The following is a 15382-nucleotide window of genomic DNA, read 5'->3' on the forward strand; positions in this document are numbered from 1 at the left end:
GAGGCTGGGCTGTCCATCCACACAGTGGACACTAAGAGGCTGGGCTGTCCATAGTGGACACTAAGAGGCTGGGCTGTCCGTCCACGACAGTGGACACTAAGAGGCTGGGCTGTCTGTAGTGGACACTAAGAGGCTGGGCTGTCCATAGTGGACACTAAGAGGCTGGGCTGTCCGTAGTGGACACTAAGAGGCTGGGCTGTCCGTAGTGGACACTAAGAGGCTGGGCTGTCCGTCCACGACAGTGGACACTAAGAGGCTGGGCTGTCTGTAGTGGACACTAAGAGGCTGGGCTGTCCATAGTGGACACTAAGAGGCTGGGCTGTCCATCCACGATAGTGGACACTAAGAGGCTGTAGTGGACACTAAGAGGCTGGGCTGTCCATCCACACAGTGGACACTAAGAGGCTGGGCTGTCCGTAGTGGACACTAAGAGGCTGGGCTGTCTGTAGTGGACACTAAGAGGCTGGGCTGTCCGTAGTGGACAATAAGAGGCTGGGCTGTCCGTCCACGACAGTGGACACTAAGAGGCTGGGCTGTCCGTCCACGATAGTGGACATTAAGAGGCTGGGCTGTCCATAGTGGACACTAAGAGGCTGGGCTGTCCATAGTGGACACTAAGAGGCTGGGCTGTCCATCCACACAGCGGACACTAAGAGGCTGGGCTGTCCATAGTGGACACTAAGAGGCTGGGCTGTCCGTCCACGACAGTGGACACTAAGAGGCTGGGCTGTCTGTAGTGGACACTAAGAGGCTGAGCTGTCCATAGTGGACACTAAGAGGCTGGGCTGTCTGTCCACGATAGTGGACACTAAGAGGCTGGGCTGTCCGTAGTGGACACTAAGAGGCTGGGCTGTCCATCCACACAGTGGACACTAAGAGGCTGGGCTGTCCGTCCACGACAGTGGACACTAAGAGGCTGGGCTGTCTGTAGTGGACACTAAGAGGCTGGGCTGTCCATAGTGGACACTAAGAGGCTGGGCTGTCCATCCACGATAGTGGACACTAAGAGGCTGTAGTGGACACTAAGAGGCTGGGCTGTCCATCCACACAGTGGACACTAAGAGGCTGGGCTGTCCGTAGTGGACACTAAGAGGCTGGGCTGTCTGTAGTGGACACTAAGAGGCTGGGCTGTCCGTAGTGGACAATAAGAGGCTGGGCTGTCCGTCCACGACAGTGGACACTAAGAGGCTGGGCTGTCCGTCCACGATAGTGGACATTAAGAGGCTGGGCTGTCCATAGTGGACACTAAGAGGCTGGGCTGTCCATAGTGGACACTAAGAGGCTGGGCTGTCCATCCACACAGCGGACACTAAGAGGCTGGGCTGTCCATAGTGGACACTAAGAGGCTGGGCTGTCCGTCCACGACAGTGGACACTAAGAGGCTGGGCTGTCTGTAGTGGACACTAAGAGGCTGAGCTGTCCATAGTGGACACTAAGAGGCTGGGCTGTCCGTCCACGATAGTGGACACTAAGAGGCTGGGCTGTCCGTAGTGGACACTAAGAGGCTGGGCTGTCCATCCACACAGTGGACACTAAGAGGCTGGGCTGTCCATCCACACAGCGGACACTAAGAGGCTGGGCTGTCCATAGTGGACACTAAGAGGCTGGGCTGTCCGTCCACGACAGTGGACACTAAGAGGCTGGGCTGTCTGTAGTGGACACTAAGAGGCTGAGCTGTCCATAGTGGACACTAAGAGGCTGGGCTGTCCGTCCACGATAGTGGACACTAAGAGGCTGGGCTGTCCGTAGTGGACACTAAGAGGCTGGGCTGTCCATCCACACAGTGGACACTAAGAGGCTGGGCTGTCCATCCACACAGTGGACACTAAGAGGCTGGGCTGTCCATAGTGGACACTAAGAGGCTGGGCTGTCTGTCCACGATAGTGGGCACTAAGAGGCTGGGCTGTCCATCCACGATAGTGGGCACTAAGAGGCTGGGCTGTCCGTAGTGGACACTAAGAGGCTGGGCTGTCCGTTCATGACAGCGGACACTAAGAGGCTGGGCTGTCCGTAGTGGACAATAAGAGGCTGGGCTGTCCATCCACACAGCAGACACTAAGAGGCTGGGCTGTCCGACCACGACAGTGTACACTAAGAGGCTGGGCTGTCCGTAGTGGACACTGAGAGGCTGGGCTGTCCGTAGTGGACACTAAGAGGCTGGGCTGTCCGTAGTGGACACTAAGAGGCTGGGCTGTCCGTCCACAACAGTGGACACTAAGAGGCTGGGCTGTCTGTAGTAGACACTAAGAGGCTGGGCTGTCCATAGTGGACACTAAGAGGCTGGGCTGTCCGTCCACGATAGTGGACACTAAGAGGCTGGGCTGTCCGTAGTGGACACTAAGAGGCTGGGCTGTCCATCCTCACAGTGGATACTAAGAGGCTGGGCTGTCCATCCACACAGTGGACACTAAGAGGCTGGGCTGTCCGTAGTGGACACTAAGAGGCTGGGCTGTCTGTAGTGGACACTAAGAGGCTGGGCTGCCCATAGTGGACACTAAGAGGCTGGGCTGTCCGTCCACGACAGTGGACACTAAGAGGCTGGGCTGTCCGTCCACGACAGTGGACATTAAGAGGCTGGGCTGTCCATAGTGGACACTAAGAGGCTGGGCTGTCCATAGTGGACACTAAGAGGCTGGGCTGTCCGTAGTGGACACTAAGAGGCTGGGCTCTCCATCCACACAGTGGACACTAAGAGGCTGGGCTGTCCGTAGTGGACACTAAGAGGCTGGGCTGTCCATCCACACAGTGGACACTAAGAGCCTGGGCTGCCCATAGTGGACACTAAGAGGCTGGGCTGTCCGTCCACGATAGTGGACATTAAGAGGCTGGGCTGTCCATAGTGGACACTAAGAGGCTGGGCTGTCCATAGTGGACACTAAGAGGCTGGGCTGTCCATAGTGGACACTAAGAGGCTGGGCTGTCCGTAGTGGACACTAAGAGGCTGGGCTCTCTGTAGTGGACACTAAGAGCCTGGGCTGCCCATAGTGGACACTAAGAGGCTGGGCTGTCCGTCCACGACAGTGGACACTAAGAGGCTGGGCTGTCCGTCCACGATAGTGGACATTAAGAGGCTGGGCTGTCCATAGTGGACACTAAGAGGCTGGGCTGTCCATAGTGGACACTAAGAGGCTGGGCTGTCCATAGTGGACACTAAGAGGCTGGGCTGTCCATAGTGGACACTAAGAGGCTGGGCTGTCCGTAGTGGACACTAAGAGGCTGGGCTGCCCATAGTGGACACTAAGAGGCTGGGCTGTCTGTCCACGACAGTGGACACTAAGAGGCTGGGCTGTCCGTCCACGATAGTGGACATTAAGAGGCTGGGCTGTCCATAGTGGACACTAAGAGGCTGGGCTGTCCATAGTGGACACTAAGAGGCTGGGCTGTCCGTAGTGGACACTAAGAGGCTGGGCTATCCATCCACACAGTGGACACTAAGAGGCTGGGCTGTCCATCCACACAGCGGACACTAAGAGGCTGGGCTGTCCATAGTGGACACTAAGAGGCTGGGCTGTCCATCCACGATAGTGGACACTAAGAGACTGGCTCCTGTCCCGCTCTTGCTCCTCTTGGTGATGGCTCTCTCCACGGGGAGACTTCCAAGGCTGAAGGGCGATGGAGCGTTGCTAGTGTTCCTGGTCGGGCGCTTCCTGGGCACTGCGAGATCCCTCATTCAGTCCAAGACAGTCAAGTTGGGACTTCCTTTAGGGACCCTTCTCACGGGAAGTGGGCCAAGTCGGGGCTTCCGGAATTCACTGGAGAAAGCCTCTGCGGCCATCTTGGGTTGACACTAAATAGCTCTTCCGAGGTAGGAGAAGAGAGGTCGGGGCTTGGCTATGGGGCTGAAACTTGTCCAGGGTCACACAGCCAGGAGGGGTCTGGGGGACCACGGAACCTCCGGCCTCCGTCCCTGAGCCTGGCTCTCAGTCCGCGGAGCCACCCCGAGCTCAGCACTAGGCTTCAAGCCAGCTGGCCCGAGGCCCGAAGTGGACCTGCGCTTCGATTCCCTTTAAAGGAACCGTAGGGAAGTCTGGGGGAAGAAGGGATGCGGGGCCGCCTTGCCCTCGTTTCACCCCGCCGGCCTACTTCTTGCTCTCAGACTGAGCGCCAGAGGGCGCTCGAGGACTCTCTCCCAGGAGTGCTTAGGTGTGTGGCGGCGGCGGCGGTTTGAAAGTCCTGCTCTGAGAGCTGCACGCATGGCTGACCAGGCGGCGGCCAAGACAGCGGAATCCGGCACGTCCTTTGTCCTTGGCTCTTCCTGGCCGGGCGGTGAAGCAGCGGCCGAGGCCGCACGCGGGAAGGGGACATCCCGGGCGGCCTAGGCATTGGGCCGAGTCAGGGGCGCTTTCGTTCCTTCCCTCCAACTCGACCCCGCAGAGCCGGAGAGTCGCCCTGCCCTCTCCAGCCGGTCTCGTGGAAGTCTCTCCCCCGGGCCTTGCACGGGGTTCCCTGTTCCTGCCCGCGATCTTCCCTCACCGCAGGGAGCCACGAGGGGTGGGAGGAGAAACGAAGAGCGGCGGCCGGCCGCAGCCCCTCCCAAGCTCTCACGGGAAAAAGGAGTTGCGGAAGCGAGAGAGAAGCGAGCAGCTCCGCCAAGGCCGGGCGGGGGAGCGGGAGGGCAGCCGGCCGCCGTTACTCGGAGTTCCTCCTTCTGGGAGCGATAATCTATTAGCCCCGGAGGGAGGGGACTGCGGAAGGGAGGAGACTAGGAAGTGGGTGGCGGGGCCTTGGGAGAAGGGGGCCGTGCTGAAGGCGCAGGCAGGAGAAACCTGGAGCCGCTGCCGCCGCCGCCGCCAACCTGGAGAGAAGGAAGGGAAGGAGGGAGCTCAGACAAAGGAGAATACCCGCCGGAAAGCTGGTGAGTGCCTGGAGGGGACACGGGAGGGGGGGAGAAGAGACGGCCCGAGAGGTCTGCAGCGCAGCCCCGGCCACCCTCCATCTCCGCCCCCGCCTCTTGAGTCTCACCATTAGCTCCGCTCTCCTCCTTCCCCCTTTCTCGGGTTTGTTGGGAGAGGCCACTTCCCAGAAAGCCGAGCCTCCGGCGCTAGTTCCTGCTGCCCGAGGACACGTCCCTGGGGTGTTTGCGCATCCCCGGCTGCCCGCAGACTTAGCTACCGGGGAATTGGAGGCAGCTGGGCCACTTGCCTCTTCCTCCAGGCCCCCCTCCCCCTCCCCGGCCAAACCTGGCAGTCAGCCACGGAACCAGTGCGGGTTCTTGTCGCTGCTGCTGAGACCCCGCTGCCGCGGTCCTGCCCGGCCTCACTAGAGCACTGCCACAGAGCGGAGACAAGCACCATTTTAAATTTCTGGCCCATTTTCCTACTCGGCTTAAAGGCCAGTTTCCGCCCTCTGGCTCTTACTCTCAATTAGTGTGAACCCAAATGGCCCCAGCTTTGGAGATGTCTGAAAGTCAGCTTCACCAGCAAGGTATGTGCAGCCTTAGGAGAACGAGCCTGATTTCCCCTTCCTGTAGATCGAGAGGGCGTCTTGCACCGGGCAAAGGGCATGTTTTCAGATTCCATTTTGGGGGGCTGTTGGCTGAGAACCACGGCCAGAGCCGCCTCCCCCACCTACCCTGACGGAATGAATAGTTCTCCCCGTTACTTACTCTACAGGGCTCGCGCTGGCGCTGCCCGCTCTCTTTTTTATCTGAAGCACAAATGGCTTCTTGTTCCCTTTTTCTCATCAGCAGAGAACAGGAAAACATTGAGAAATGACTCATGCCTCGCGGTTGGTGCAGTTCTGCCCCCCAGACAGTCATTTTATAGCAGTTGAAAAGCCAATGTGTTGGCACAGGTGAGCCGGGCATTGGCCACCTAACTTATTGTCCTTTGAGGGGAGCCCCAACTCTTAAGAGGCGTCCAATAAAAGCCCCTCTGAATGCTTCTCTAGGGAGGCTTCACCGCTGTTGGCTGTGTAAGGCGGTGAATGAAGCCGCTATGAGGTATGAGGTGTCGCTTCCCTGAGCACGTGTCAAAGGCGACATGGAATTGACAAGTGAAACTGCACGAAGGTACGGAGGCCAACCTGACTGTACCGGAACTAGATCAGTAATGGGTGACACCCGCCACAGGGACTTGGCATTTGCTAGAGAAATGTTGGGTGTTGCAGACAACCAATGGGCAGAGTGTTCAGATGGACAGAAGTCCGAGCCTCGGGCCAGCAAGAATTGATGAAGCCTTCTTGGTGCTCTCTAGGAGCTCCCAGTCTAATAAGATGGAGATAATGTCCAAGAGAAAACCCTGGTGCTGAGAAGACCTGGGAGAGCCTCTTGGGAGAGCTTGGATTTGGAGGGGGCCTTTCTGGACGGGTGATAGAGCAGGCAGAAGGTGAGAAGGGACAACGCAGGGCTTGGGGGACAGACAGCTTCGAGAAAAGATATTCGGGGGAGACTGCAAGGCCAGTGTTGCTGGATGTGTAGATGCCAGCCAAGGGCAACACGAATTCGGTTTCCTCAGTCATGACTTCTTTGCGGCCCGGCAGAGTGTATTTGGGACCAAAGAAAAGGCCTCTAATTTATAGTCTTGGAAGGGAAAAGGACTTTGCCATGGCAAACATCAGTGTTATTAGGAAGGAAATACTGGATGAAGCAGAGGCAAGCCGAGCTTGCCGAAATCTCGAGATTGAACTGTGGTCACGTCTGGCTGCGTCTAGGGGAAGAGCCTGGATTTAGAATTGGTGGGAGTGATAAAGTCTCAGGCTGTGATGACACTCCTTTTATAGATTGGAGGTGAAGGACTGGCTCTGGCTCGCCTCCTCCAAATCCCTCTAAGGAAGGGACAAGAAACACATTTTGAGATCTGCTGAATGAGAAAACGGAGGCCTAGATTAGGTTAGGGCTTCGAGGGTCCAACAGCCAGGAGGGGGGAGAGCTTGGACTAGATTCCAGTTCTCCTACTTTCCAGTTTGTGTGTGTATGTGTACATAGGCATGCGTGTGCATGCATGTCACATATGATATAGTCTGTGTGCCATAGATTGCATGGACATATAGAAGTCATATAATGTCAGGGGAAAATGGCTGGATTTGGAGTCGGTTCAAGTCCTGCTCTAGCGTGGGAATGACAGAGAGACCAGGCACAGCACCTACTGTGTGCCTGGCACTGTCCTCGATGGCTTTACATTATTTCCTTGAGTGCCTAACTTCCTCAGACCTCAGGCTTTGGGGGCTTTTCATTCGATGCTCGTCCCTCGGCCACGTAGGGTTGTCGTGAGTGTCGGATGAGAAAGCGGACAAGTCTCAGCCCTCCGTATCTTTGCCAGCCATCCTCGATCGGGACACTCTCTTCCTGTGCCTGAGCGTCAGGAGTTTCAGCATGTATGAGTGGTTCCTGCTCAGACTTCGTGCTTCCAGTTTGTGGAGCTCGTGTGTCTGAATCCTGTGATCTGAAAATTGCAGCTGCGTTACACTTAAAAGCACGCTTGAATGATCTCCGTGTAAATAAATTACGCCGTCGGGAGAGACGAATGTTCATCCTGCTTTGTTTTGGGCCCCGACCTGTGATTTCTTCTGCAGGGAGAACACCGAGAGAGGAACGTTTTTGGTCAGTCGTGTAGCTTCTCTGGGCCGTACATCTTAGCGTGGCGGGCAGTACCGAGTGCTTTACATGGGGGAGACCGTGTGAAGCCAGGACTTGCGAGCTCCAGGACCACGCTCAGCTCACCCCCTGGCTCATTTGAACGGTTTCCTGTGCCAGTGTTTCTTTATGTTCTGTGATGAGGAAGAAATGAGAAGCTAGCGCGTCCACAGGCTTATTCCTGAGTCTCTTCTGTCTGGCCTTATTTCTGACTTGACAAAAACAGGAGCATCTTTTACTTTACAAAGCTTCCTCTAACTGGGAGAGTAGAAACCCAGAAGAAAAACAACGGCTCGATCCCATGGATCGACGGGGATGTGGCTGGGGATGGAGGCTCTAACCATCACCCTGGTGCAATGACCAACGACAGGGCAATAGGTCTTGATCCACGACACGCGCCAAACCCAGGGGAATTGTGCGTTGGCCATGGGAGGGGGAGGGAAAAACACGAATGGTGTCACGATGGGAAACAAAAAGAGTCCTCTAAGAGAAACCATGGGGTCTCTTGCTGCTTGCCCGAGATGCAAAACCTTGTCAGGAAATAGCATTCGAAGTACCAGTCAGCTTTGAATCCGGCGGGAGTCCGTTAAGAGTAACTTGCTGTTCTATAGCTAGACCTTGTTGCCAGGGCTATGAATCGCTGCTGTAAGAGGTGGTCCAAGAGGAGTATGGCGCGTTGAATGAGGGTGTCCGGTTTTCACCTTGGAGGCCTCGTCCATCTATCTCCTTCGGTCTGAGAATCAATACTATGTGTTGGTTCCAAGGCAGGAGAGTGGTAAGGGCTGGGCAATGGGGGTTCAGTGACTGGCCCAGCTAGGAAATGTCCGAGGTCAAATTTGAACCCAAGACCACCTGTCTTTGGGCCTGGCTCTCATCTATGGAGCCACCCAAGTGCCCCCCCCCCCATTTCTGATATAAAGACCTCCTTGGAGGTAGACTCATGGACCATTTCAGTCTTGGCCATGACGGCCTCCTCCTTCCACGTGGCGTCCGATCTTTATGCCAGCAAAAGATTTCTTGCCTCAAAGCGTGTCAGGGACCTCCGAGTGTGTGGCGGCTGCGTTACCCTTCGCAGCCTGATGGGCAGAGAGCGCTGGCGTTCCTTGTCCGCGTGGGGTTCTGGCTGGCGCCGCTACCCAGACGCAGGCAGGAGGGAGCGCGCTGCGCGCCGAAGCCCAAAGGCTGAAGGAGCCACACGTACCGCCGCCCAGAGCGCCCCGAGAACGCCAACGACGATAATCGGCTCATTTCAGCCTTCAGACGTCCCTGGCAGTCGCCGCTGTGGAGATGGAGACAAAGAGGAACCGGGCTCGGCGCCAGCCACGAGCCAGGAAGGAGCCATCTTTGTGACTCGGGCCGTCGCGCTGTGACCCCAGCAATCGCCACGAGTGCTCGTGGCAGGAGCCGCTCGAGGGGGCTTGGGAGGCCTGCCCTGCCCCCCCGGCCCTCATTGACCCGCTTCTTGCTCAGGCGTTCCCCGGAGCCTCCACCCCAAAGGGCACCAAAGAACCGTGTGCCAAAGACTCATCCTCTCGGTATCTGTTTAAGTGGGCTGCCCGGTATTGCCGTCTCTGGGCCTGACCAGGCCCCCGATGGCTTCCTGTGCCTTTCCCCACACACCTGTCCTGCCGCTGGTTTTCACAGCGTTCCAGCCTCCGCCGAAGCCCCACACAGCCACCGACTCCGGCTACCCGGCGTTCCGGGCACCCTCTTCCCCAGATCCTGCCTTAAAGACCCGCCCCACCGTTCTTTACCGGGTCCTTCGCTGCTAATTCGCCCTGATACCCTCGCACGGGGAGTGAGAGGAGGAGCTAATGGAATGTTCTGTTTTTGTTCTGGATCGCGGGGAACACTAAGAGCACCAGGAAGTACAAGAGTATGACCCGGCCCGGTCCAGTAAGCAGAACCGGAGAAGGGAGCCCCAATCTAAGACTGGCTCTAGTCGCGCCTGCCGCCTCCTGCAGAACGGAATCGCCGCGTAGACGTCTTATTTTGAGACGGAAGACGTGTGGATAGTTTGAGGAAGTGATCACGGAAGCGAGCAGAAGTAGAGGCGAGCCGGAAGCATAGAAGGACTTTCAAATTTCCTCCAACGACTGCTTTTTAAAGTCCCCCATAAGGGCTGTGTTACAGCTTTGCTTTTATCTGGACACGTTCCTGTTCTTGAAGTTCACCATAAAATGGACAACTGAATACTGTCGGTAAACTTGTAATGACACAAGCAACAAAGCGCGAAATATTTTAAAATTAATTCATATAAAATTTAATTATTCAATCTCTTTGATACGCAAATGAACTCGATGCCTATTGATGAGTTACCTAGTGTATTGCCCTTGGATAACTGCCGATTAGGACAAGGTGAAGGTGGAGTTTTTATCCTCAGGTGAGTGAGACAAAGGGAAGCCGGCTAACTCCAGCATGGCCATGCGCCCATTCACAATCCTTGTCTCTCCTTAATACCTATGGGCTGCACGGCTACATTATCCCCCTTATAAAACGGATTTCTTTAAATGCAGCACAGAATTCCATCCATGGAGTCTTACTGTAGGTTTTACGAGAGCCCACTAAATCCAATTCCCTAATTTTACAGATCAGAGAGCTGAGAGTAAATGACTTGCCCAAGGTCACCCAGGAAGTCTCTAAAGGACAGTGCCTTTCTTTTTCCTCCCTTTCTCTGGATTCTTTAAATTAACTTTCAATCTCTAGTCTCTCAGATCCTTTTTGTTCCTTGGTGATCTCTCCTTCACAGATTTTCCTTTTCTCCAGTTATCATTATTAAAATGAGCAAATGGCCAAGGAGTAAGGGACGACTTGGTGATTTAATTATTTAAATATGTAATTATGCTTATTTACCTTCATAGTATTTATGTTGTTTGGGAATATTTTTAAGTTGAAAGTCTCCTTTAAAAAAATGACCTACAAATGCTTTTCTTGTTAAAACTTCCCATCTTTTTCAATGGTTGTTAGACCCACTCAGTAGTATGTTATTTGGAAATGTAGCTTTAACTTTTTGGAATATACTGTTCTTTTCCTCCAATTTTTCTTGATTATATACCTGGGTACTTAGAAAAAGTTATTTGTCATTGAAATTGTGAAATTGAACCACTACCTGTTTTAGAGTTTAAAAAATATCCTTTTTTCAAGTGATAACTGAAGTCTGACGTTTTCCTCATATTATTAGTTTCAATATCATATTCTTTTTCTTTTTTTGCTTAGGCTTTTTTTATGCTTACGTCATCTCTGTACATCCTGTCTTAAAGGTCAGCTTTTTTGGCTTATGTAGAATTCAAATGTTATTTCATTGTTGTTGCCTTTTCTTTCTCATCTGTGAATTCTTCCATTTCTGTATTTTGTGTTTCAGATCTTATTTTTTTCTGTCTGAGCCTCATCTTCTTAAAAGAGAATTTTTGTTTTGCCTTCTAAATACTGTACTTTGTTGCTGTTTTTTATTTCTAATTTTATTTTGAGTTTTTACTTTCCTACCCGATTTATAACAATTCTTTTTCTCTTTTGAATCACTTTAGAGTTTCCTGCTGCTGTTTCACAATCTCTTAGGAGTCTGCATAATGATCTTTTTTATCAGGAAATTTTGTGTCATTTTTCTTCAGCTATTGTTCACAAAAAACTGTTTGGAGCTTTTTACTCATTTTTCCTTTTGTCTTTATGATCCTCTCTGTTTTATCACTTGTCAACGTAGTGATTTTTATTTTGGCTTTCTGCCCTTTCTTTTAAAAGGCTTTCTCTTGTAATTCTAGTCATTTGTGCACAGGTCCTTGAGCCTGGGTAATCCTAAGTAAGTTACAGCCTTTGTTTGCCTTGGTTTCCTCATCTGGTAAAATAGGAATCATAATAGCACCCACTTCCCCAGATTGCTCGGAGGATCAAATGAGCTAATAATTGCTTAGAGCTTAGCACAGTACCTGACACACAGTAAGCTCTATTTACTTATTTTTAGCTTTATTTATTTATTTAGGATATTTTTCCATGGTTACATGATTCATGTTCTTTCCCTCCCCTCTTCCTTCCCTCCTTCTGGAGCTGACAAGCAGTTCCACTGGTCTATACGTGTATCATTGTTCAAAAGCTGTTTCCATATTAATATTTGCAACAGTGATCATTTAAAGCCCAAACCCCAATCATATACCTATCGAACCATATATGTTTTTCTTCTGTGTTTCCGCTCCCACAGTTCTTTCTCTGGATAGGGATAGCGTTCTTTCTCATAAGTCCCTTGGGAGTGTCCTGGCTCATAGAGAAGTCTGTTACCTTTATTTGTGCCGTAATCTACCAGTCTCTGTGTACAGGTTCTCCTGGTTCTCTTCGTTTTTCTCTGCATCACTTCCTGGAGGTCTTTCCTGTTGTTCAACTGGAAATCCTCCAGTTCATCATTCCTTATAGTCATAGTAAGCTCTACAAATGTTAGCTATTATTATTTATTATTCTCAGAAGAGAGGATTGAGCATGTGGGCTTCCTATTCTGCTTTTCCTCAGGCTTTTTCGCACTCTTGCTTTTTTGGCATTGAGCTCCTCTCTGCCTCTATCTTCTGTTCTTCCTCCAAAGGCTTTCCCTTTCCTTTGTAAGACTGGTAAGATTTAGTGTCTTGTTTCTTGTGGCATTTGGCATGGGGATAGGAGAAATGTTTCCCTCTATCAGAGCCATGGGAAGACTAGGAAAGGATGCCCTCACCGACTCACTCTGAAGCTCAAGTGAGAGCTGACACGTGGGAGATTTCTGGGCTTGCCTGAGGTTGGGCTAGGAAGTATATGCTAATTATAGTGTTAAGTATTTACATCCTTTAATGGAGTGTCATAAGGGTTTTTTGACCTTATGTAGTGCTACAATGCTGAATTCTAAGGACACTGAATGCACTACCCTATAAAAGATTATTTCAAAGCTACTCATAGTCTATACTGAAATAACTGGTTATGTCTTCCTTATACTCCTAATGTCCAGCTTGTGCCATCTCCATAAATGTTAATATGAAAAGGAAGGACATTACTGTGGTCAGTTCATACAACGGAGGAGACTGGCAAGATGATGGGGTAGTAGTAGTAGCAACAGCAACAGCAACCTACTAGTAGTTGATTTGTAGCAACCTTTTCCAGAGCCACATCCATTAAAAAGGGATTTTAGGGCAAATTCAGTAGAGAGTAACAAAAGCTGGATCCACAAGATAAGAAGACAACAAGTTTATAATTCTGGAAGAAAGATAGTGTCCTTGACAGAAATAGGGACCTTCGGAAGAAGGAAGGCTTGAGGGAAAAGATAGTGAGTTCTGTTTGGGACATTTTGTAATTTTCAGATGACTCTAGAACATGGAGTTTGAAAGGTCGAGTAAATAAACTGTTGCTGATGTAGGATTCCAATTTCATTTTTTAGCTCATTTTTTAAAAATTGAACTTTCCTTCTATTAGTCCTGTAATTTCCTTTTATATTGTCCACATGAATGGATTAGAGGGGGGAGGGGAGCCATCATTCCATTTATACCCAAAAGGAAAGGGACCAGCATAGAGCCACTATCATTACAGTTAGAAGTTGGCAGCACTGAGGACAGAGAACTAAGGATATCAAACAGGAAGGAGGGGTCATAGTTTAAAAAAATACCCCCCCCCCAATCTGGGCATCCCTGGGGTGGGGTTGGGGGTGCTTGGTGGCTACACTAATAGAGGGATGAGAATATCCAATCGTAGAGGGCATAGTAGTGCCATGGGCAAGGTCCAGCCTCACTCGAGACTTCAGGGGTTCCTGACAGGTGGTGAACGATCAGTCAAGAAAATAACAAACGGAAGACAGCTGTATATTTACAGCCATGGGCATGCTTTGCATCTGATAGCTGCTCCGCCATCCCCAGGCTTGGTGTTTATTTTTATACCCATTTTCTTGGCACACAGATACATTACCTAACACACATGTCCAAATAGATATTTGGAAAAGTGATACATTAACTTTTAACAAATCACTTGATTAACATTCTGTATTCTTGTATTTTGATTACAGATCCTTGAAAGCGTAAAGGTTTCACACAAGATAGATGATTTTGTCACAGGTGGCTTAATTTTCTCATTACCCTGTGAGAAGTTTTGTGCTTACAAACAATCAAGAAAATTTACTTATTACTTTTAATACAAAAAAGTTCTTAAAGACAATTCAACAAACCTATCATTGAGGTTGAGAGGTACTGGGAACACAATTCAGATTTAGTATCAGACTGATCATTTCTCAGGGTTTACTAGGGAGTTTCATAAGGAGAAGAATCAAGTCACTGAGGCACGATGAAGCTTGGTGTACCCGCACATTTTGTATGGGCCTTTATGACTGATTTGTATGCTGGCTTCATGAGAATAAGTTTCTGTGAGTGGGAAAGTTCTGGGCTTGGCTTGTAGCTATGGTTTTGCTGGGAATTATGTACCTAAGTAAAAATTAACCCAGGATAGTCTTTTGGGATTGGGTTTGAGGGTCTGGTCTTTTGGTGATGTTTTAGAGAATTAGAGAATTTAGAGAATTTTGCTCTTGCATTATTCCTTCTGAGACTAGGGGGAATAGTAATCATGTCAATTCCATGCATAAGGGATGGTAATAGAGAGGTCATGCAAGGAGGACTGAGTGGGCAATCACATCTTGCCAAGGGCCACTCTGTGGTCTCCTTAGCTACCACGCGTGACTTTCTCAAGGTGTCGTGGCCTGATGGCTCCCAGCATAGCAGCAGGCTTCATTAGGCAGCATCTTAACAAAAATGGCATAGGGGTTGTCCCCAGTCTGGCCCACGTCCTCCACAAGAATCTCCTCCGGCATGACATTCTTTTTGTCTTCTCTCAGGCATAACAGCATGGCCTTTTTTTTTTAATATTTAATTGGTCAAATAAGAATATTTTTCCATGGTTACAAGAATCGTGTTCTTTCCCTCCCCCCTGCTCCCTCCTCTAGCCAATTCACAATTCCACTGGATTTTACATGTGTCCTTGATCAAAATCTATTTCCATATTATTGATGTTTGCACCAGGGTGATCATTTAGAGTCGACATCCCCAATGATATCCCCATCAACCCATGTGATCAAGCAGTTGTTTTTCTTCTGTGTTTTTGCTCCCACAGTTTTTCCTCTTTATGTAGATAGTGTTCTTTCTCATGAAGCCTTCTGTGTTGTTCTGGATCACTGCATTGCTGCTACTTTGATTGTACCACAGTGTGTCAGTCTCTGTGTACAACTTCTGGTTCTGCTCCTCTCACTGCATCACTTCCTGGAGGTTGTTCCAGTTCACGTGGAATCCCTCCAGTTCATGACTCCTTTGAGCACAAGAGTATTCCATCACCAACAGATACCACAATGTGTTCAGCCATTCCCCAATCGAAGGGCATCCCCTCGTTTTCCTGTTTTTGGCCACCACAAAGAGTGCAGCTATGAATATTCTTGTACAAGTCTTTTTACTTATTGTGTCTTTGGGGTACAAACCCAGCAGTGCTATGGCTGGGTCAAAGGGCAGACAGTCTCTTAGCGCCCTTTGGGCATAGTTCCAAATTGAGCATGGCCTTTTTTGTCTTCATGTCTGAGATCGCCACCTCAGAGGCCATGGTTCTAAAACCAGCAATAGAATGAGCAGGGAGGGAGAGTGAGGGAGGAATGAGTGCCATAATCACAGCGCCAGCTCAGAAGAGAGTCTGGATTGAATGAAACCAATGGAAACCATTAAGTGCTCAAGAGAAAATGCAGAAAAACTAGAGGACTGAGGATAGAGCCCTGCTTAGGGGGTATGATATGGATGTTAATGATTATGCTCATATTATGATGGAAGTCCAGAGATATGTAGAAGG

General features: G+C 50.6%; 1 protein-coding gene across 2 annotated transcripts in view; it reads left to right on the top strand.

Moving 5' to 3' along the window:
* Positions 1-4018: 4018 nt before the first annotated feature.
* The window catches only part of CDC42SE2 (CDC42 small effector 2), a 119126-nt gene continuing 107762 nt past the window's right edge, over positions 4019-15382 (top strand). Inside the window, exon 1 of one of the 2 annotated variants that reach the window (XM_007486206.3) lies at positions 4019-4855. The gene's annotated coding sequence lies outside the window, so the exon portion shown is untranslated. Of the gene's footprint in view, positions 4856-4957; positions 5425-15382 lie in introns of those variants that run through there. The other variant, XM_001364151.4, reaches the window with a different exon arrangement.

Source organism: Monodelphis domestica, chromosome 3, assembly GCF_027887165.1.
Source record: "Monodelphis domestica isolate mMonDom1 chromosome 3, mMonDom1.pri, whole genome shotgun sequence".
NCBI classification, from domain to species: domain Eukaryota; kingdom Metazoa; phylum Chordata; class Mammalia; order Didelphimorphia; family Didelphidae; genus Monodelphis; species Monodelphis domestica.